We start from the raw sequence: 23,925 nt of genomic DNA on the forward strand, positions 1-23,925 counted from the left end.
TAAATTTTGTTAGTCAACAGCCAATGCACTACCTCTTTTTAAGAAGGAAAGCTTCCCTCCAAATAGCTAAATTTAATCATTAGAGAATCAACTGGAAAACACCTTAGGAACAATAAAATAAGACACAGCATGGCTCTGAGAAAAATAGCATCCTGTGAGACAAACCTAAATTTTTGGAGACCAGAATGACAGAACTGGTTAGAATAGATATAGTTTATCTTACCTTGAATCAGGATCACTACAGGAATGAAAATCATGACCCCAGAAAAAATACAGTTTAGCATGTTTGTGGCAGCCCCTTCTTTCAGTCAGTTTCTGGTCAAGACTATACACAAATTTTCTGCACATATTGCTTTTTGTGGTGATAGGAAAATTTTTTGGTGGCGATAGCTCATGGCCATGGTTTGGAGGCATGCAAAAGAAGGAGCGAGATACACCTACCAAACTATGTTGCGGAGCAAGCTAGCACACACTAAAGCCAAGTGACACAAGCTCACAGTGAGCCATTTCTGATCTGTCTACAATGGCAAAGCAAATGATGCTACAGGAACAAACTCAGTGCACCTGCAATGCAAATCAACACTGCCCACAGAATGTGTACATGTGTTGACCCTAAAGATTGGCCTAAGCTAATGTTATTGCTCAGTGGAAATATTTTCCTAGGAAAAAGAAGCAGTCATCAAAGGTAACATTGACCTGGAAGCCAAATATTTTCTAGGATCTATGTTGAATAAGCTGTTTTTTTCATATTGTGTTTGATAATCACATGAATGGAATGTGGAGCATATAAATTAAAATCATAGGTAATTTCAAATAGAAGAATAAGATATTTGCACTCTGCAATGGATATTTGGCTTAGTCAGAAAAAATAGAATTCAGTTTAATTCAATTTAGCGATAAGATTTATGTTCCTAAAGTGACACAAATACAGAAGAAGAAGAAAATGCACATATTTAAGTTGAAGAATGTGTGGCTTAGCTATAAAGAAAACAGCATGAAGAATACAGATAATGATATATTAGAAATATACTATATTATTTAAAGGTGGATATAATATATGTAGCAGAGAAAAGAAATTATTCTCAACTTTGGTGCAAATATAGAAGTGTCTTGTACACCATTTATGAGAAACATGAAAAACATATAGTTTTCAGGTGTGAATTAAAATGATTAAGAGTTTGAAAATAGGTGATATGGAGACAGGCTAAATGAATGGGATTATTATCCAGTAAAAGAGAACACTGTAGGATGACCTCAGCCATCTAATTTATAAAGAGATATTATGCAGATGGTTCCCAGCTGTTCTCCATCTCGCCTCTGAGGGCTAAACCAAAGGAAACGGATCTAAACTTTGGCTTCTGGGATTTAAGTTAAATATGAATAATAGTTTCCTGACAGCAAAGGTTGTAATATACTGAACAAATTCTTGAGAGGCAATGTAGAATCTCCTTCGCTGGTTATCTCTTAAGAACATAAAGTGCTTTACCATCTGCTGGCAATGAGCTTCACTATAGAGCTGCAGAGTAAAAGAGGACTATAACTCAAATAGGCTATAACTCCAAATCTTGTCTTTATGAGTCAATAAGTATGATCAGATGTGATATTTCCACCCAAATAGATTTCCATGGTGGTGGTTGTGTTTTTGTGTCATTTATTTATTTATTTATTTTTTGAGAAATCAAGTCTTAGTGGTTGAGAATTTTACTCACTTCCATATATTTTTCTTCAATACCCATAGTTCATTTAAAAATATATGTGGCTCATTTTTACTGGTCTCTAAAAGTAGTACAGCTTAGTAGGATTTTTAGACATAATTAAATATTGCCTTATTCCTCACTCAAAAGATGTTATGGGAGCTGCAGTTTTTGCCTCAGTATTTTTTTATCATCCTCTAGGTAGAGTACTATTTCTAGGACACGTGGATCAGTATATTTTCATAGGGTGAAAATATTTCAACTGCCAGTAACAGCTAGGCTTGAGACTGACTCCCAGCAATAAGAACCATAGTGTCTTATCCTCACTTTGCATGTATTTAAGCCTTTATTTTTCTCTTGAAAGCAGAGAAGATAAAACATACCTTATGTCCCTAAGTATAAGAATTTAGCTCTGTACATCTGCTCATCTTATCTGAGTAAATCAGGCAAGGTAAGTAAGTATGAAGCTTATTGTTCACACATATGTAGACTGAAAAAAATAATAAAGATTTTGTTCAATTCTAAATTTTCTAAAAAGGCAATATATATTGGCTACAGTTGTTACTGGTTTTTTTTGTAATCAGAATTGACCAAAGTAGTTACAGTTTTTATGAGTTTTTATATAATCTATGACACTAATGAGGGACTTATTTGCTTATGAAAAATGTCATGTTTAATGTTGGCTATAAGATCTTTCCATACCTATTACTTTATTAATGACCTTGAGAACTTAATAAGTTTCCGTTTTATAAAATACTTTCCAAATCAATAATTTGCCTAAGGTCACACAGTCATGAGAGAAGTCAGAACTAGATCTCAGAAACTCTATGGATAGAAGTTTTCCCAGAACTCCTTGTCTCAGGTAATGCATTCTCTACCCATCAGAATTTACAAAATGAATGCTTGCCTCTTTCTCCTCCCTTGCTCTTCCTTTCCCTTCCCTTCCAATCAGAAGACCATAGCATCACTCTGTGCTAATCCTGCCAAAGATACCTGAATTTAATCATGAGGAAACACTTTTTTTAAATAAAGTGCATTCTACAAAATAAATGGCCATAATATTCAAAAGCATCAAGGTCATAAAAGTAAAAAAGGCATTGGGAGTAGTTTCAGATTAAAAAGTACCAAAGAGACATAACAACCAAATGCAACATGTGTTTCTGGGCTGCAATTTTTCACTATAAATGACATTATTAAAGTATTTTGATGTCTTAAGGTGCAAAGAAGTTCTTAGTGGATATGAATACACCTGGCACCAAAGTACACATTAGTAATACTTCCTCAGAGGTACCTAAACTCTCTTGTCATATGCCAACGGTAGGAGTCAGAATTTAACACAATGTCTCTAATCTCTGATATTAATTCTTTTTGAGAACACGTGTATATGTGAACAAACTTGGATGATGTAAATAGTGTCTCTTCCAGAGCAAAGAGTAGGCATGCCTTCTGTTCACTATAAAAGATTAAGATTCACTAAGCTCAGGGCTCCTTTCCTATAACACAACTCACTGCGTAACAGGTGCCATCCAGCCCTGTTTGAGTTGCCTGGGAATTGTGTCTCAGGGAACTGACACCAAAAATGCTCATTCTCTGGCCACTGCAATTGATGAGTAATAAACTGTCTTTCATCTCTGACCCAGGAGTCTTGTGTCTTCCATTAGTATCTATGAAACTATGGCAGGTTAACCTGTTAACTTGCAAGTAGGGTAAATCTCATACCTTTTGCAATTCTTCACAGTTCATTCCTTCACTAGTTTTATTTGAAATGTTATGCTGATATCCAGTACCATATAGACTAATTTATAAACTTAGCTACTACCAACTATGCCATATAAAATAACAGGGGAAAGGAAAAAATGAAGTAAAAATGTACTCAGTTACATATACATATGACACACACAAGGCAAGATGAAATATAACCATTACAATACTCATTCTATAGCTGATCAAAGGCCAAAATTTATAACTTCTTTCTCCAATATCCCTTTTACAGTCCCCTTTACCCTTGGTTGCACTTCAGAAGGTCTGAGTTATTTATCTAATGTGATGACTAAATAATACATTATGGTTTATTTATGCCATGAAATACATGTCTCAAAATGGAAGAAACTCACATATATAAATGTTGATGATAAAGTAACAAAAGAAGGCACATAGGGTGGTATCACTTACACTAAAACAATATATATTTAGGGATTTCATATATATATGTATTACATATATAATATATATATAGCAAAACTATAATGACAAAAAAAGAAGGTGACAAAAATTATAAACAAAAAGCAGAACAATATTACCTCTAAGAAAAAAGAAATATGTTCATTGGCTGGGCATGGTGACCCACGCCTGTAATCCCAGCACTTTGGGAAGCTAAGGTGGGTGGATCACCTGAGGTCAGGCATTCAAGATCAGCCTGCTTAACATGGTGAAACCCCATCTCTACTAAAAATACAAAAAAGTAACTGGGCATGGTGGGGGGTACCTGTAATCACAGCGACTTGGGAGGCTGAGGCAGGAGAATCACTTGAACCTAAGAGGCGGAGGTTGCAGTGAGCCAAGATCATGCCATTGCACTCCAGCCTGGGCAACAAGAGTGAAAATCTGTGGAAAAAAACAAAAAAGAAGAAGAAAGAAAGAAAGAAGAAAGAAAGAGAGAAAGAAAGAAAAGAAAGAAAGAAAGAAAGGAAGGAAGGAAGAAGATAATAAGTTCATACATTCACATATTAAAGAGTTGGATAATCTATTAGTTGGGCTGGGTGGCATATACATATATTTGTTTTATTAATATTTTATGATATGTGTATTTGGACATATAAGTGATATTCAAAGCCTTTCTAACCTAGCCACAGAAAATCAGTGTAAAACAGCACAAGGCATCTTGGAGATATTGTGGATTCAGTTCCAGACCACCACAATAAGACAAATATTGCAATAAAGCAAGTCACATTAGTTTTTTATTTCCCAGTGCATGTAAAAATTATGTTTACATATAATGAGAATGCAATATACATAGAGAACTAGAATTAAAAGTGGAGCCTGAAGATGGGACTGAATTGCTGCAATCTCATGACAAAACTTGAATGGATGAGGAGTTGCTTCTTATGGGTTAGCAAAGTGGTTTCTTGAGATGGAATCTACTCCTGGTGAAGATGCTGAGAACATTGTTGAAATGACAGCAAAGGATTTAGAACTTTCCATACACTTGAATGTATATTTACAGTAACTCACTGAGTATCTGGCAGTCTATTTAGTGTGCAATAGCCTTATGTCTAAAGAAATGTACATACCTTAATTTTAAAAATACCTTATTTTTAAAAAATGCTAACGATCATCTAAATCTTCAGTTAGTTTTTGCTGATGGAGGGTCTTGCCTCCATGTTGATGGCTGCTGACTGATCAGGGTGGTGGTTGCTGAAGGTTGGAGTGGCTGTGGCAATTACTAAAAAAATAAAACAATAATGAAGTTTGCTGCATCCACTGACTCTTCCTTTCACAAAATATTTCTCTGTAGTATGTGATACTGATGAATAGCATTTTACCCACAGTAGAACTTCTTTCAAAATTGAAGTCATCCTCTCAAATCCTGCTACTGCTTTCTCAACTAAGTTTATGTCGTATTCTAAATCCTTTATTGTCATTTCAACAATGCTCACAGCATCTTCACCAGCAGTAGTTTCCATCTCAAGAAACCACTTTGCTGATCCGTAAGAAGCAACTTGTCATCCATTCAAGTTTAATTACGAGATTGCAACAACTCAGTTACATCTTCAGGCTCCACTTCTAATTCTAGTTCTCTTGCTGTTTCCATCACATAGGCAGTTACTTCCTCCACTGAAGCATTTAACCCCTCAAAGTCATCTATGAAGGTTGGCATCAACCTCTCCCAAACTCCTGTTCATGTTGATATTTTGACCATTTCCCATGAATTGTGAATATTCTTAATGGGATCTAGAATCGTGACTCTTTTCCAGAAGGTTTCCAATTTACTTTGCCTAGATCCATCAGAGGAATTGCTATCTATGACAGCTATAGCTTATAAAATGTTTTTCTTATTTAATAACACTTGAAAGCTGAAATTCCTCCTTGATCCACGGACGGCAGAATGCATGTTGTGTTGGAGGAATGACAACAATATTCATCTCCTTGTATATCTCCATCAGAGCTCTTGAGTGACCAGGAACATGGTCAATGAGCAGTAATATTTTGAAAAGTATCTTTTTTTTCTAAGTAATATGTCTCAACAATGTGCTTAAAATATTCCATAAACCATGCTGTAAACAGATGTGCTGTCATCCAGGTTTTGTTGTTTCATTTATAGAGCACAGGCAGAGTAGATTTAGCATAATTCATGCACATCCGTGTGAAGAGACCACCAAACAGGCTTTGTGTGAGCAACAAGGCTGTTTATTTCACCTGGGTGCAGGCAGGCTGAGTCCAAAAAGAGAGTCAATGAAGGGAGATAAGGGTGGGGCCATTTTATAGGATTTTGGTAAAGGAAAATTACAGTCAAAGGGGATTTGTCTTCTGGTGGGCAGGAGTGGGGGTCGCAAGGTGCTCAGTAGGGGAGCTTTTGAGCCAGGATGAGCCAGGAGAAGGAATTTCACAAGACAGTATCATCAGTTAAGGCAGGAACAGGCCATTTTCACTTCTTTTGTGATTCTTCAGTTACTTCAGGCCATCTGGGCATATACGTGCAAGTCACTGGGGATGCGATGGCTTGGCTTGGGCTCAGAGGCCTGACATTCCTGCCTTCTTATATTAATAAGAAAAATAAAACAAAATAGTGTTACAAAATAGTGTTGAAGTGTTGGGGAGGTGAAAATTTTTGGGGGGTGGTATGGAGAGAGAATGGGCAATGTTTCTCAGGGCTGCTTCAAGCGGGATTAGGGGTGGTATGGGAACTTAGAGTGGGAGAGATTAAGCTGAAGGGAGATCTTGTGGTAAGGGGTGATATTGTGGGGTTGTTAGAAGAAACATTCGTCATATAGAATGATTGGTGATGGCCTAGATATGGTTTTGGATGAATTGAGAAACTAAACGGAAGATACAAGGTCCGAATAAAAGGAGAAAAATGGGTATTAGAGGACTAAGAATTGGGAGGACCTAGGACATCTAATTAGAGAGTGCCTAAGGAGATTCAGCATAGTCCTGCTAGCAAAGATTATTTATTTACTTTAAGAGTTAAGAGTGGCAGTTTGGGGATAGCACCAGGAGATATCAACTGTGATGATTTGGAGAAACAGTGTAAACTGGCAGTGTAAACAAGAGCAGGGCATGTATGAGTAGTTGAGAACGGTGAATAGGAGTATGACTAGACAGAAGATAGCAGGGATGACAAGTTTTTGGGGGCATAGTCTAAGTTGGTCTGGTGTCTGGAATGAGACTGGGGCTTAATAAAAAGAAGCGTCCATACAGGAGCTCAAATGGGCTGTACCCTGTAGCATTCCAAGGACAGGCCTGAATTCTGAGAAGGGAAAGTGGTAAAAGTATTGTCCAGTCCTTTTTAAGTTGGTGGCTGAGCTTGGTGAGGTGTGTTTTTAAAAGACCATTAGTCTGTTCTACCTTTCCTGAAGACTGAGGACCGTAAGGAATATAAAGGTTTCACTGAATACCAAGAGACTGAAAAAATGTTTGGCTGATTTGACTAATAAAGGCCGGTCTGCTATCAGACTGTATAGAGGTGGGAAGGCCAAACTGAGGAATTACATCTGACAGAAGGGAAGAAATGACTGTGATGGACTTCTTAGACCCTGTAGGAAAGGCCTCTACCCATCCAGTGAAAGTGTCTACCCAGACCAAGAGGTATTTTAGTTTTCTGACTCGGGGCATGTGAGTAAAGTCAATTTCCCAGTCCTGGGCAGGGGCAAATCCCCGAGCTTGATGTGTAGGAAAGGGAGGAGGCCTGAACAATCCCTGAGGGGTAGTAGAACAGCAAATGGAACACTGAGAAGTGATTTCCTTGAGGATAGATTTCCAGGATGGAAAGGAAATGAGAGGTTCTAAGAGATGGGCTAGCGGCTCTTAACCCACATGGAAGAGGTTATGAAATGACGACAGAATAGAATGGGCCTGTCAGGCTGGAAGGAGATATTTTCCTTGGTCTGAGAACCATTTGCCTTGTGTGGGAAGAGATTGATAGGTGGAAGTTTTAGTAGGGGAGTAGGTGGGAGTGACTGATGTGAAGGAGAAAAACTGGCCATGAGGGACAGAAGTTGGAAAGCTAGCTGCTTGTCTAGCCACCTTATCAGCATAAGCGTTGCCTAGAGCAATGGGATCTGATGCCTTTTGATGGCCTTTGCAGTGAATGACTCCAGCTTCCTTTGGAAGTAAAGTGGCCTTGAGCAGAGTTTTTATTAAAGAGGCATTAATGATGGAGGACTCTTGCATGGTGAGGAAACCTCTTTCAGCCTATATAACAGCATGGTGGTGCAGAATATAAAAGGCATATTTAGAGTCAGTATAAATATTGATGCGTAGTCCTTTTGCAAGAGTGAGGGCCTGAGTTAAGGCAACTAATTCGGCTTGCTGAGAGGTAGTGGAGGGGGCAGAGCGGTAGCCTCAATGATAGATGTGGAAGATACTATAGCATAGCCTGCCTTTGCTGGTGAGTGGCGATCAGGCCTGGTGGAACTGCCATTAATAAACTAAATGTGATCAGGGTGAGGAACAGGAAAGAAGGAAATATGGGGAAATGGGGTGAATGTCAGGTGGATCAGAGAGATACAGTGATGAGGGTCAGGTGTGGTATCTAGAATAATGTGGGAGGCTGGATTGAAGTCCGTGCCAGGAACAATGGTAATTGTGGGAGACTCAACGAAGAGTGAGTATAGCTGAAGGAGCTGCAGAGCAGAAAGTATATGTGTCAGATATGAGGAAGAAAATAGACTTTGGAAGTTATGAGAAATGTAGAGTGAGTTGAGCATAGTTTGTGATTTTTAGGGTATCTAAAGGTATTAAAGCAGTGGCAGCCACTGCATGCAGACATGAGGGCTAGGCTAAAACAGTAAGGTCAAGTTGTTTGGACAGAAAGGCTACAGGGTGCAGTCCCGGCTCTTGTGTAAGAATTCTGACCACAATAACCATGCCTAGGAAGGAAAGGAGTTGTCGTTTTATAAGGGATTGAGGTTTGGGAGATTAGTCGGACATGATCAGCAGGGAGAGCACGTGTGTTTTTATGAGAATTATGCCGAGATAGGTAACAGATGAGGATGAAATTTGGGCTTGACTGAAGTAATGGGGTCTGTCTGTGAAGCCTTGTGGCAGTACAGCCCAGGTAATTTGCTGAGCCTGATGGGTGTCAGGGTCAGTCTAAGTGAAGGCCAAGGGAGGCTGGGATGAAGGGTGCAAAGGAATAGTAAAGAAAGCATGTTTGAGATTCAGAACAGAATAATGGGTTGTAGAAGGAGGTATTGAGGATAGGAGAGTGTATGGGTTTGGCACCATGGGGTGGATAGGCAAAACAATTTGGTTGATAAGGCTCAGATCCTGAACTAACCTGTAAGTCTTGGCTGGTTTTAGGACAGGTAAAATGGAATTGTAAAGAGAGTTTATAGGTTTTAGAAGCCCATGCTGTAGCAGGTGAGTGATAGCAGGCTTTAATCCTTTTAAAGCATGCTGTGGGATGGGATATTGGCATTAAATGGGGTAAGGGTGATTAGGTGTTAATGGGATGGTAATGGGCATGTGATTGGTTGCCAGGGAAGGAGTAGAGATATCTCATACTTGTGGGTTAAGGTGGGGAGATACAAGGGGAGGATGTGAAGGAGGCTTTGAACTGGGGAAAAAGGTGGCAATGAGGTGTGGCTGTAGCCCAGGAATAGTCAGGGATAGATAATTTAGTTAAAGTGTCTCGGCCTAATAAGGGAACTGGGCAGGTGGGGATAACTAAAAAGGAGTGCTTAAAAGAGTATTGTCTAAGTCAGCACCAGAGTTGGGGAGTTTTAAGAGGTTTAGAAGCTTGGCTGTCAATACCCACAACAGTTATGGAGGCAAGGGAGACAGGCCTTTGAAAAGAAGGTAATGTGGAGTGGGTAGCCTCTGTATTGATTAAGAAGGGGACGGACTTAACTTCCACTGTGAGAGTTACCTAAAGCTTGGCATCTGTGATGGTCTAGGGGGCTTCCAAGGCGATCAGGCAGTGTCAGTCTTCAGCCACTAAGCTGAGAAGATCTGGGAAGGAGTCAGTCAGAGATCCTTGGGCCAGAGTTCCAGGGGCTCTGGGAGTGGCTGCCAGGTGAGTTGAACAGTCTGATTTTCAGTGGGGTCCCGCAAAGATGGGACGGGGCTTAGGAGGAATCCTGGGCTTCAGGCATTCCTTGGCCTGGTGGCCAGATTTCCAGCACTTGTAGCAAGCTCCTGGGGGAGGAGGTTCTGGAGGAATGCCTGGCTGCTGTGGTTCAGGTGTTTGGAAGTTCTTGTGTGCTGGAGATGTGGCTGGGGTTTGTCTCACAGCGGAGGCAAGGAATTGCAACTTTTTTCTATTATTGTGCACCTTGAAGGCGAGGTTAATTAAGTCCTGTTGTGGGGTTTGAGGGCTGGAATTTAATTTTTGGAGTTTTATTTAATGTCGGGAGCAGATTGGGTAATAAAATGTATGTTGAGAATAAGATGGCTTTTTGACATTTTAGGGTCTAGGGCTGTAAAGCACATCAGTGTTGCTGCCAAACAAGCCATGAACTGGGCTTGGTTTTTATATTTAATGAAAAAGAGCCTAAATGCTCTCCAATTTGGGATAAAGAAAAAGGAGCATTAACCTTGAGTATGCCTTTAGCTCCAGCCACATTTTTAAGAGGAAATTGCTGGGCAGGTGGGGGAGGGCTACTCATAGAATGAAACTGTAAGCCAGACCAGGTGTGAGGAGGGGAAGTGATAAAAGGATTATAGGGTGGAGGAGCGAAGGCTGAGGAAGAATTGAGACCTAGCTTGGCCTGGTGAGGAGGGGAGATGTCAGGTGGGTCTGTTGAAAAGGAAGATTAGAAAGACTCAGTGACGCTTGGAGTTGGGACTGAGGGGACAGGCGGGAGGGAAAGCAGAAAGATTTGGGATGAGTTGCATTGGGAGCAGAGACTAGGGAGGGACTGATGTGTAAAAGAATGCCTGGACGTCAGGCACCTTAGACTGTTTGCCCATTATACGACAAGAATTATATAGATCTTGTAGGATGGAAAAATTGAAAGTGCTGTTTTCTGGCTATTTGGAACCACTGTCGAGTTTTTATTGAGGTCAAGCAGCATTGCAGAAGAAAATAAGGCATTTAGGTTTTAGGTCAGGTGTGAGTTGAAGAGGTTTTAGGTTTTCAAGAACACAGGCTAAGGGAGAAGAAGGGAGAATGGAGGGAGAATGGAGGGCAGAAGCTTGCCCATAGTGAAGTAGGCAAGCCCAGAGAAAAGAGAGAGTAGAGACATGGAGAGAAGGGCTGGGGGGTTCTTGCCCCCAGAAAAGCAGAGAAGGGGTTGGGGTGTGGAAATAAGGGGTTGGGGCACAGAGATAAGAGGTCAGGGCATGGAAATAAGGGATTGAGGTGCAGAGATAAGAGGTTGGGGCATGGAAATAAGGGATCGGGGCACTGAGATAAGAGGTTGGGGTGCAGAAATAAGGGATCAGGGTGCAGAGATAAAGGGTCAGGGCACAGAAATAAGGGATCGGAGCACAGAGATAAGGGGTCAGGGCACGGAAATAAGGGATTGGGGCACAGAGATAAGGGGTCAGGGCACAGAGATAAGGGGTCAGGGCATGGAAATAAGGGATCGGGGGGTTCTTGTCCCCCAGAAAAGCAGAGAAGGGGTAGAGACAGGGAGAGAAGGGGTCAGGGTTCTTGCCCCTCCCCCAGAAAAGCAGGACTTGCTGCTAAGGGTGAAGGACCAAGGTAGGCATCCCTGCGTGGTCAGACACCTCTGAAACATGGGTGAATAATCAGAGAGGTGTCCCTGCAATGATTAAACACCAAGGGAAGGCTGCCTTCCTGAGTCCGTGACCGGTGCCAGAGTTTTGGGTCCACAGATAAAACGTGTCCCCTTTGTCTCTACCAGAAAATGAAAGGAATTGAAATTAAGAGAAGGGAGAGATTGAAGGCTGGCACCAAGATTGAAAGGAGAAAGTGGTTGGGGGATAGTGAGAGAGGTTGGAGAAGAGAGTAAAGAGGGGCCACTTACCTGATTTAAAATTGGTGAGATGTTCCTTGGGCTGGTGGGTCTGAGGACCCGAGGTCGTAAGTGGATCTTTTTCACGGAGCAAAGAGCAGGAGGACAGGGGATTGATCTCCCAAGGGAGGTCCCCCGATCCGAGTCACAGCACCAAATTTCATGCGCATCCATGTAAAGAGACCACCAAACAGGCTTTGTGTGAGCAACAAGGCTGTTTATTTCACCTGGGTGCAGGCGGGCTGAGTCCAAAAAGAGAGTCAACGAAGGGAGATAAGGGTGGGGCCATTTTATAGGATTTCGGTAAAGGAAAATTACACTCAAAGGGGATTTGTTCTCTGGCGGGCAGGAGTAGGGGTCGCAAGGTGCTCAGTAGGGGAGCTTTTGAGCCAGGATGAGCCAGGAGAAGGAATTTCACAAGACAGTATCATCAGTTAAGGCAGGAACAGGCCATTTTCACTTCTTTTGTGATTCTTCAGTTACTTCAGGCCATCTGGGCGTGTATACGTGCAAGTCACTGGGGATGCAATGGCTTGGCTTGGGCTCAGAGGCCTGACACTAAGAGCTCTAGGGTTTTCAGAATGATAAATGAACATTGGTTTCAACATAAAGTCACAAGCTACATTAGCCCCTAACAAGAGAGTCAGCCTGTCCTTTGAAGTTTGAAAGCCAGGCACTGACTTCTCCTCTCTAGCTAGGAAAGTCCTAGATGGCATCTTCTTCCAATATAACTGTTTTGTCCACATTGAAAATCTGTTGTTTGGCCACTTTCATTCTTTGTCTTAGCTAGGTCTTTTGGACAACTTACTGCAGCTTCTCCAACAGCACTTGCTGTTTTACCTTGTACTTTTATATTATGGAGACAACTTCTTTCCTTAAACCTCATGAACCAACCTTTGCTAGCTTCCAACTCATCTTCTGCAGTATTCTCACCTCTTTCAGCCTTCATAGAATTGAAGAGAGTTAGGATCTTGCTCTGCATGAGGCTTTGGCTTAAGGGAATGTTCTGGCTGCTTTGATCTTCTATCCAGACCACTCAAACTTTTTCTCTATCAGCAATAAGGCTGCTTCACTTTCGTATCATTCACCTGTTCACTGGGGTAGCACTTTTAGTTTCTTTCAAGAACTTTTCCTTTGCGTTCACAACTTGGCTGTTTGGCACAAGAGGCCTGGCTTTCAGCCTTTTGACATACCTACCTCACTAAGTTTATTTCTAGCCTTTAACTTAAAGTGAGGGGCACTGCTGGGTGTGGTGATTGACGCCTGTAATCTCAGCATTTTGGAAGGCCAAGGCAGGAGAATCATTTGAGACAAGAAGTTTGAGATCAGCCTGGGCCACAAAGTGAAACCCCGTGTCTACAAAAAGTTTAAAAATTAGCCAAGGGTGATAGCGCGAGCCTATAGTCCTGGCTACTTGGGAGCCTGAGGCGGGAGGATTGCTCGAACCCAGGATTTCGAGGTTATATTGAGCCATGACTGTACCACTGCACTCCAGTCTGGACAACAGAGCAAGACTCTGACTCTATAAAAATAAATTTAAAAATAAAGTAAAAGGCATGTGACTCTTCCTTTCAGTTGAACACTTAGAGGCCATTGTTATTAATTGGTCTAGCTTTAATATTATTGTGTCGCAGAGAACAGGGAGGCCCAAGGAGAGCGAAAGGAACAGGGAAAAGGCTGGTTGGTAGAGCAGCCAGAACATACACATTTATTGATTAAGTTCACTATCTTATAAAGGCACAGTTCATGGCACCCCTACACAATTCCAGTAGTAACATTAGCGATCACTGATCACAGATCACCATAACAGATGTAATAATAATTTAGAAATATTGCAAGAATTACACAGAGGCATGGAGTGAGCACATGCTGTTGGAAAACTAATGCCAATAGGCTTGCTTGACACAGGGTTGCCACAAACCTTCAGTTTGTAAAAAACGCAATATCTATGAAGATCAATAAAGCAAAGATCACTAAAATGAGATATGTGTGTAGTCCTTTTAAATGTACTTACCATTTTTCCTCCTCTTATCTTTTTGGCTATGTTAATTCAAAAAAATACAAAAACACATATTACAGATCTGAAGTTCATTTGAAATCTCCTTGAAATAATTGCTTTAGTTTTTTATTAATTTGTTTCTTCATGGATATCTCTTCTTCTCTGGATAGTAAGTAGCTTTCCTGTAGTAACTATTAAGGTATAAAAAAAATATAAGTAGTAGGGACCAGGACCTGGGTCCAAATCTTAGATTGTAGATCTCATAATTTGTATTTTTATTATGTTTCCTTTTCCCTTTTGACACAGAGCCACCTGCTGGCAAGAGGAGGTTAACTTTGAATACATTTTAGCATGCAATTGGGTTCAAGTGCACAGGAAAAAGTAGCATTGATGAGGCTGCACCTCAAAATGGCTTATAGATTTTAACCATAGTAAGACTGCTAATGATACTAAAAATGTTAAAATGTACTGTGTAGTTGGAGAAGGATTTTTTTTAAGCTGAGCTTTCTCAAAGATCAAATTAAAATGTTGATGAGAAAACCTCATTAAAAGCAAAGAAGTTGAAGAGACAGTGGAGAGCAGGGAGAATCCATTATCTAAGGTTCTTTAAAGACAAGAGTAGGAGAATTCCTGGGCAAAGGTGGAAAACAGGTGAAGACAAGAGAAGGGGATTCTCCGCAGATGCACCAGACAAGAATGGGAAGAGATAAGCAGAAGATGGTGAGGTAGTGGGAAGTTGATTGTTTTGATTTTATCTGGGCTAAAAGGGGAAATGGGATAAGAGTCTAAGGCATAAAGTAGAGCACAGAAAATGTAAAATAGTCCAGCAAGTAAGAAAGCAACTTGCTTAGGGAAACACACTAGGATTTTAGGGCCATGTTGAAAGTCCAGTTGAAGTTGATGATAGTAAATTTCCAGTATTATTGAATGGATATGCCCTACTTTGTGATTTTTCTCCAAAATTGGTCTGTTGCCCAGGTTAAGATATACAAAAATGAAAGAGTGGAGGTCACACTGCGTTAGTTTTTGCTAAACAGGAGAGATAAGACAGTTTATGGCACTGACAAAATTATTCTTAGAATTATGGGCCATGAACTATAAACTGAATAGGAAGATAACTAAACATAGGGAGAGGATATAGAAATGGGGACAGGACCCTCACTGAAGGATCATCAAGGTAGAAGTAGTTAAAGAATCAATCCAGAAAAATGAGACATTATGGTAAGAGTGCTCAATGTCTAAGCCATTTATTTGGAATATTGATAATTTTGTTCTTTTTCATTAAAAGATCCAAAATTTGACCAGGGGAAGAGATAACTGAGAGTAGAAAAGGCCATAAAAGATGAGTTTGATAAGAAAATGAGAAATCAGACTATCAAAAGGACACTATGGATATTGAAACCACCCACAATGATGGCAGGAATTAGAGCAGGGAAAAGACTCTGCAATGTTTTTGACGATCAAAGGAAAGTAATCAAATGATAGATGGCAATGACAAAGAAAATTAGCAGGTCATAGAGATAAAATGGTATAAGCCTTAAGAAATAGGATTCCTTTTCACAAGAGATTGGGTGGGTCATGATCTGAAAGATGTAATGAGGAGCAGAAAGTTTTCTGATCTTGCATCTAGATAGCAAAGTCTCCGAGGTTTGAAAGAATCACATCCACCACTCCACTGGGCTGCTGGAGAGCACCAGCCCTGCAGTAAGGCACGTGAAGGGGCTCCTTGAGACAGGAGTTTGTGCTGATGATGAAGGAGCAGTTCCAGGGTTCTACAGCTGGGGAGGTGGGAAGTGGAGATGGAATGGAGGACAAATAATTTAGCTTCAATAATATACTTAGTTTATTAGCCTTAGTCGAATAGTCTTCCTCTTTCCTAAAGATCTTTTCAAATTGAAGAACTAAGTTGAGGCTACTCATATTAAATACTCAGTTACTGATGCCAGGTGCGGTAGCTCACGCCTGTAATCCCAACACTTTGGGAGGCCAAGGTGGGCAGATCACTTGAGGTCAGGAGTTCAAGATCGGCCCGGTCAAAATGGCAAAACCCCATCTCTACTAAAATTACAAAAATAGGGCCAGGTGCGGTGGTTCACGCCTGTAATCCCAGCACTTTGGGAGGCCGAGGTGGGTGGATCACGAGGTCAGGAGATCGAGACCATCCTGGCTAACACGATGAAACCCCGTCTCTACTAAAAATATAAAAAAATTAGCCAGGCATGGTGGCGGGCACCTGTAGTCCCAGCTACTCGGGAGGCTGAGGCAGGAGAATGGCGTGAACCGGGAAGCAGAGCTTGCAGTGAGCCAAGATCGCGCCACTGCACTCCAGCCTGGGTGACAGATCGAGACTCCATCTCAAAAAATAAAATAAATAAATAAATAAATAAAACACAAAAATAAGCCGGGCGTAGTGTCGGGTACCTGTAATTCCAGCTACTCAGGAGGCTGAGGCAGGAGAATCACTTGAACCCAGGAGGCAGAGTTTGCAGTGAGCAGAGATCACACCACTGAGCTCCAGCCTGGGCAACAGAACAAAACCGTGTCTCAAATAAATAAACAAATATTTAGTTACTGAAATAATAATGTTGATTGGTAAAATAAGAATGTATTCTCTCTGAAAACTAGTTAGTTCATACTAAAAAATGGGCATAATTATTATCTCAAAGATTAGTAATGATGCAATGGAATTTATATATGTGTATACATGTGTTGCATATATACATAATGTGTGTATATATACACATACAATATCATTAAAAATAGTTGACATTGTTTTCAAAAATAAGTATATACAATAAAATATAAAATAAATAGAAAAGTAAAATCAGGGCAAGACAAATAGGATAGTAAGACAAAGGCAAGGGTGAAGTGGATATACTGAAAATCATAAGTTCTTACACAAATGCTGGAATTAAACCACAAATTTTTTGATTGCCGGGAAGGAAATATGATGAATTTAATATTCAGTATCCATGAAATTAAAATATTCTGGTTGCTTAGCAGAAGTACAACTTTTCTTAGCACTGATAATAAAAATGTCTCTCATGGGCCCTCATTAAATGAGATTCTCATGTAGTTAAGATGTTCAAAATATCCTGACAATAAAATGCCATAACACAAAAACTTAACCTATATTGTGTGATGATTATATGAGAATTTATGAATACAAGTCATGTTTCTGTCACTAGATAAAAGCAATACCTTGTTTTTGAGGTTCAAGCCTTTAGACTGGCTCTTCCCGGTTGCAGGCAAGTGAATTTTAGCTTTTCAATCAAAATAATTATTTAGCTTTGAGAAAGAAAGAAAAAAACAACTAAAATAATGGTGGGGGGATGAAGGAGAGTGACATCAATACAATAAGTTGAAAAGTTTCTTATAAGATTTGAATCTTTAAAAATGTGTTGCAATTTAAAACTAGGAAGTGTCATCTCCAGACTGATTTATAGTTCCAACACTTTCAGTCAAAATCTCAACAGGCTATTTTGGAGAAATGTACAAGGTGATTCTAAAATCTACATGAAACAGCAAAATATCTAGAAAATCCAAGACAATTTTGAAAGTGAAGAAAGTGGTCACTTGATTTTTGATAAAGATGCCAAGGATTTCGATAGGAAAATAAATCTTTTCAACAAATATTAACAACAGGATATCAGCATGAAAAAAAAATAAGCCTCGACCTTTACCTAATATTCTATTAAAAAATTAACTCAAAAAATCAATTAATTCAAAAAACTAAACCACAACAGTTTCAGGAGAAAACCCTGAGGTTAGGCAAAGATATGTTAGGATGCACAGACACCCACCCCCTCACACACACACCCCCCACCCCCACACACACACAGAGACAAACAACCAAAAAAAGAAAATTATATTTCATAAAATGTAAATACTTTTAGTCACTTCTGAAAGACTGTTTAGAGATGAAAAGGCAAACCACAGACTGAGGGGAAACATTTGCATAATATATATTTAACAAAGAATTTGTGCTCAGAGTATATAAAGAACTTCAATCACTCAATAACAGGACAAACAACTCATTTTTTTAAATGGGTAGTTAATCACAATAGGCATTTCATGAAAGAAAGTACAAATGTCCACTAAGCGCTAGAAAAGGTTATCAACATCATTAGTCACTAAAGAAATGCACATTTAGCCAGGCGCGGTGGCTAACGCCTGTAATCCCAGCTCTCAGGGAGGCAAGAGGCGAGAGGATAGCTTGAGCCCAGGAGTTCGAGACCTGCCTGGGCAATATAGCGAGACCCGTTCTCCAGAGAAAGGAAAAAAAAAAAGACAAAAAGAAATGCACATTTAAACTACAAACACCCACTACAATTATTATACTTTAAAAGACTATGAAGTGTTGGTAAGGAAGTGGAACAACTGGAACCCTAATACAGTGCTGATGAGAATGCAAAATGGTAACAGTCAATTTGGAAAACAGTTTGGCAGATTATTTGAAAGTTAAACATAACATTTGCAATGCAACCGAGAAATTCCACTCCTAGGCATCTACCCAAAAGAAATGAAAGCAGGTCCACCCAAAGACTTCTACATGAATGTTCATAGCAGCATTATCAACAATATCCAAAAAAGGGAAACAACCTAAGTGTATTCATCAACTGCCAAATGGAGGAACAAAAATTATGGTATATTATACAATAAGTTACTACCCAGCAATAAGAAAGAACAAACTACTGTCATACACCACAACATGGATGAATCTCAGAAACTTATTCTAAGGAAAAAAACCCAGACCGAAAGAAGTACATACCATATGATTCCACTTATATGAAATTCTAGAAAAGGTAAACCTCCAGTGGACAGAAAGTCAATCCATGTTTGCCCAGGTCTGAGAGTGGGGACAGGGAACTCTTGGGTGTAACAGAAATATTCTACATTTTTATTATATCAGTAGTTACACGAGTATACAGTTGCCAAAACTCGTCAAACTATTCTTAAAATAGACGTAAATAATGTATCGGTAGGCTATACAAAAAAAGTGGGCAGCATAGGGTAATAAAGTATTCTTGGTTTATAATTACATATTATCAAGCATAATTACTCTTAGGTATTTATTTTACTTTGACTCCTATTTTATAAAAGGTATCTGAGCACCTATTGGCAAAGTTTGGGTGGTCCATATATTTTTCATTTGTTTGTTTGTTTAGGAATTGTATTTGAGGTTGACATAAAATTAATTGCTTTAGACATCAAAATTCTCCAAAGTACCCAATGAATTTACAGACTTGGTGATTCCTGGACCACATTTGTTGTTACTATCGATTCCACTACAAGACCTGAAATCCATCTCTGTCTTTAGGCCCCATATGATCACAATATTTCATTTTGCCAAAGAGAAACTTGAATTGGAAGTGAATTGACTTGCATAGAAGTCACTTCATCTTTCATGAAGCTTTCCTTAATCACTCTGGCTAAGAATGATCTCTTTGGATTTCTATAGTTTAATTCTTAAAATATCACCCAGGATATTTTCATCTCATAATTTTCAATGACATTATGTGTAATGTGCGTTGTTCTTCCCATTAAATTGAAATGAACAAGACTAACATTTCATGAATGCTGTACAAAGTCAGATTGTGCTGGGTGCATGATCTCACTTCAGTCCTCACTAGTCAGTGCCTGCCAGGACCCGTGTGAGTATTACCTAATGCTGACTCTCCATCACGACACTCCCACACATTGGAAATCCTGTCACTATGCTCTCCCACATGTCTGACACCTCAACCTGAATTGTCTAATGTTGATTGCTTACTAGATCTCCTTTTCCAGAACCTCTTTCTAAATCAGGTTCCTTGGATGCTCAGTTTGGAACCCACCCACCTGCCTCTTCTTGATGTAGTAACAGAGTACCTTTTGAGGTAAGAGAACAGAGAGGGATTGTGTGATACATTTGTGTGTGTGTGTGTGTGTGTGTGTGTCTACATCTTAGCATGCCATCTTGCACATACTAAGGAAGTGCTCAACACAGTAAATTCATAAACTTTAATTTTTAAAGAAATGCCTTGGCTAAAGACATTTTATTCCTGACTTAAGAAAAACCTTGCATAAATATTCCTATTTTCCAATTGCATAAAAAGTCACAAAATATAAAATTCTATGATTTTTATTTAAATTATGCTCAATTATGAATACTTAGAAAATTGTACAGAAATATATAGAAATACCACCACAATTGAATTTATAGAAATGCTGCTTTATGTTGTTATTAAAAAAAAATTGAGAGTCAGAAACTTGAAAGTTTATCTCTAGTTATATAAGATTAGACAGGTCATTTAACATTTCTGACTGTCTCCTTATTGTAAAATAGAACTAATATCACCTGCTTATATCAATAGAATTGTTCAAATCAAAGGGCAAAACATAATTTGCAAACTTTAACATGGAACATAAATATAAGGCATTTGGAGGAAGAGCAGTGCTAATAAGCATTTTCAAAAATTTTTGTGTTTAGAGCATTAAAAAGCTGTTTCACTAGCAGAAAAGATTAAGTATGAATTCATGGTAATTAACAACCTAAAAATGCAATGAAAAAAGAAATCAAATAAGGAAAATATATACATACCTACAATGCTAGAAATTGTTTTAATTTTTTTCTTTTCCTCTCCAGACATACATACTTAGAACCTTCATTTCTTCCATAAATATTTATGGAACAGCTATGATTTGGAAATTCCAATCATTTATAGTTTGCCTGTTGTACTCACTAACAGATTATATATATATATTATATATTATGTATATTTCATTAAATATATATGTATATTTAATTTATTTAACTTTCATTAAATATACATATATATTTAATGAAATTATATTATAACCATGTGGCTGCATGGCATCCAAAGCTTAATCTTCATAAAACCATAAAATGTTTTTATTTGGGACATTACATTAGTTATTCAGTACTCTGGTTTGTGATTGGTAGCAAAATAAATATAAAACAATATTTATCAGACACCTTCACTTACAGCTCTTTGGACCATGTTGTTATGCTTACAGTTTTCTTTAGTGTTATTAGCTCCAAGTCTTCATTATGAGCCACTAAAAACTTTCATTCTTGGCCCGGCGCAGTGGCTCATGCCTGTAATCTTAGCACTTTAGGAGGCCAAGGTGGGCAGATTGCTCGAGCTCATGAGTTCAAAACCAGCCTGAGCAACATGGTGAAACTTCATCTCTATTTTTAAAAGTAAAAGAAATAATCTTTTTTTAATTTAGAAAAACTTCAGGATTATCATGGCAGATGGGAGGCAGGACTAGATTGCAGCTCCAACTCAGACAGACAGAGCAGCGTGCAGAGGCTTGCATCGAGAATTTTAGCTCCAGAATGACTGCAAGAAAAAACCAGGAATCCTGAGAAAAGCCACAGACCCTCTGAAGGAAGTGGACTTCTCCTGCAGGACCCAGGAGACATGCCAAATACCGTGCTGGTATCCACAGCTGAGAGATGCTTCACATCACAGGACTCTGTACAAACAACCCCCAGTACCAGCCTGGAGCCAGGTAGACTTGCTGGGTAGCTAGACCCAGAAGAGAGATAAAAATCACTGCAGTTTGGCTTACAGGAAGCCAAATCCATAGGAAAAGGAGGAGAGTGCTACATCAAAGGAACACCCCATGGGACAAAAGAACCTGAGCAACAGCTTTCAGCCCTATACCTTCCCTCTGACAGAGCCTATCCAAATGAGAAGGAACCAGAAAACCAACCCTGGTAATATGACAAAACAAGGCTCTTTAACACCCCCCAAACATCACACTAGTTCACCAGCAATGGATCCAAACCAAGAAGAAATCCCCGATTTACCCAAAAAAGAATTCAGGAAGTTAGTTATTAAGCTAATCAGAGAGGCACCAGAGAAAGGCAAAGCCCAATGCAAGGAAATCCGAAAAACAATAGAGGAAGCAAAGAGAGAAATATTCAAGGAAATAGATAGCATAAAGAAAAACAGGCTGGATGCAGTGGCTTACACCTGTAATTCTAACACTTTGGGAGGCCGAGGTGGGTGAATCACCTGAGGTCAGGGGTTCAAGAACAACCTGGCCAACATGGCAAAACCCTATCTCTACCAAGAATACAAAAATTAACCAGGTGTTGTGGTGCATGGTTGTAATCCCAGCTACTCAGGGGGCTGAGGCAGGAGAATAGCTTGAACCCAGGAGGCGGAGGTTGCAGTGCACTCCAGCCTGGGCAACAGAGTGAGACTCCATCTCAAAAAAGGAAAAGCAGTAACAAAAGAAGAAAAAACAATCAAAACTTCAGGAAACATTGGACACACTTATAGAAATGCAAAACGCTCTAGAAAGTCTCAACAATAGAATTGAACAAATAGAAGAAAGAAATTCAGAGCTGTAGTTTGTGATTGGTATCAAAATAAATATAAATCAATGTTTATATTTGACAAGGTCTTTCAAGACAAGGTCTTTGAATTAACTGAATCCAACAAAGACAAAGGAAAAAGAATAAGAAAATATGAACAAAGCCTCCAAGAAATCTGGGATTATGTTAAATAACCAAACCTAAGAATAATTAGCATTACTGAGGAGGAAGAGAAATATAAAAGTTTGGGAAACATATTTGGGGGAATAATTGAGGAAAACTTCCCTGGCCTTTCTAGAGACCTAGACATCCAAATAAAAGAAGCACAAAGAACATCTGGGAAATTCATCACAAAAAGATCATCACCTAGGCACATTTTCATGTTATCTAAAGTTAAGACAAAGGAAAAAATTTTAGGAGCTGTGAGACAAAAGCACTAGGTAACCTATAAAGGAAAACCTATCAAATTAACAGCAGATTTATCAGCAGAAATCCTATAAGCTAGAAGGGATTGGGGCCCTATCTTCAGCCTCCTCAAACAAAACAATTATTAGCCAAGAATTTTGTATCCAGCAAAATTAAGAATCATATATGAAGGAAAGATACAGTCTTTTTCAGACAAACAAATGCTGAGAGAATTCACCACTACCAAGCCACCACTACAAGAACGGCTAAAAGGAGCTCGAAATCTTGAAACAAATCCTGGAAACACATCAAAACAGAACCTCTTTAAAGCATAAATCTCACAGGACCTATAAAACAAAAATACAATTTAAAAAGCAAAAACTAAAAAACAAGGTACACAGGCAACAAATAGCATGATGAATGCAATGGTACCTCACATTTCAATACTTACTTTGAATGTAAATGGCCTAAATACTCCACTTAAAAGATACAGAACTGCAGAATGGATAAGAACTCAACAACTGGAGGAGAGGAGCCAAGATGGCCGAATAGGAACAGCTCCGGTCTACAGCTCCCAGCGTGAGCGACGCAGAAGACGGGTGATTTCTGCATTTCCATCTGAGGTACCGTGTTCATCTCACTAGGGAGTGCCAGACAGTGGGCGCAGGTCAGTGGGTGAGTGCACCATGCGCCAGCCAAAGCAGGGGCGAGGCATTGCGTCACTCGGGAAGCGCAAGGGGTCAGGGAGTTCCCTTTCCAGGGGTGACAGACGGCATCTGGAAAATTAGGCCACTCCCACCCAAATACTGTCCTTTTCTGACAGGCTTAGGAAACGGTGCCCCAGGACAGTATAGCCCTCACCTGGCTCAGAGGGTCCTACGCCCACGGAGTCTCGCTGATTGCTAGCACAGCAGTCTGAGATCAAACAGCAAGTCGGCAGCGAGGCTGGGGGAGGGGCGCCCGCCATTGCCCAGGCTCGCTTAAGTAAACAAAGCAGCCGGGAAGCTTGAACTGGGTGGAGCCCACCACAGCTCAAGGAGGCCTGCCTGCCTCTGTAGGCTCCACCTCTGGGGCAGGGCACAGACAAACAAAAAGACAGCAGTAACCTCTGCAGACTTAAATGTCCCTGTCTGACAGCTGTGAGGAGAGCAGTGGTTCTCCCAGCACGCAGCTGGAGATCTGAGAACGGGCTGACTGCCTCCTCAAGTGGGTCCCTGACTCCTGACCCCCAAGCAGCCTAACTGGGAGGCACCCCCCAGCAGGGGCAGACTGACACCTCACACGGCCGGCCAGGTACTCCAACAGACCTGCAGCTGAGGGTCCTGTCTGTTAGAAGGAAAACTAACAGAA

The 23,925-nt window shown here is 39.9% G+C and overlaps 1 protein-coding gene across 11 annotated transcripts in view; it reads right to left on the bottom strand.

The window, feature by feature from the left end:
• Nucleotides 1-23,624, bottom strand: part of HPGDS (hematopoietic prostaglandin D synthase) — a 106,641-nt gene extending 83,017 nt beyond the window's left edge. For 2 of the 11 annotated variants that reach the window (XM_063723534.1, XM_063723531.1), the window contains exons 1-2: nucleotides 23,027-23,430; nucleotides 4,180-4,298 (exon numbers count right to left, since the gene is read on the bottom strand). The gene's annotated coding sequence lies outside the window, so the exon portion shown is untranslated. The other 9 variants (XM_063723533.1, XM_054554185.2, XM_063723537.1 and 6 more) reach the window with 9 other exon arrangements.
• Between the last annotated feature and the right edge of the window lie 301 nt (nucleotides 23,625-23,925).

This window comes from Pongo abelii, chromosome 3 (assembly GCF_028885655.2).
Source record: "Pongo abelii isolate AG06213 chromosome 3, NHGRI_mPonAbe1-v2.0_pri, whole genome shotgun sequence".
Taxonomy (NCBI): domain Eukaryota; kingdom Metazoa; phylum Chordata; class Mammalia; order Primates; family Hominidae; genus Pongo; species Pongo abelii.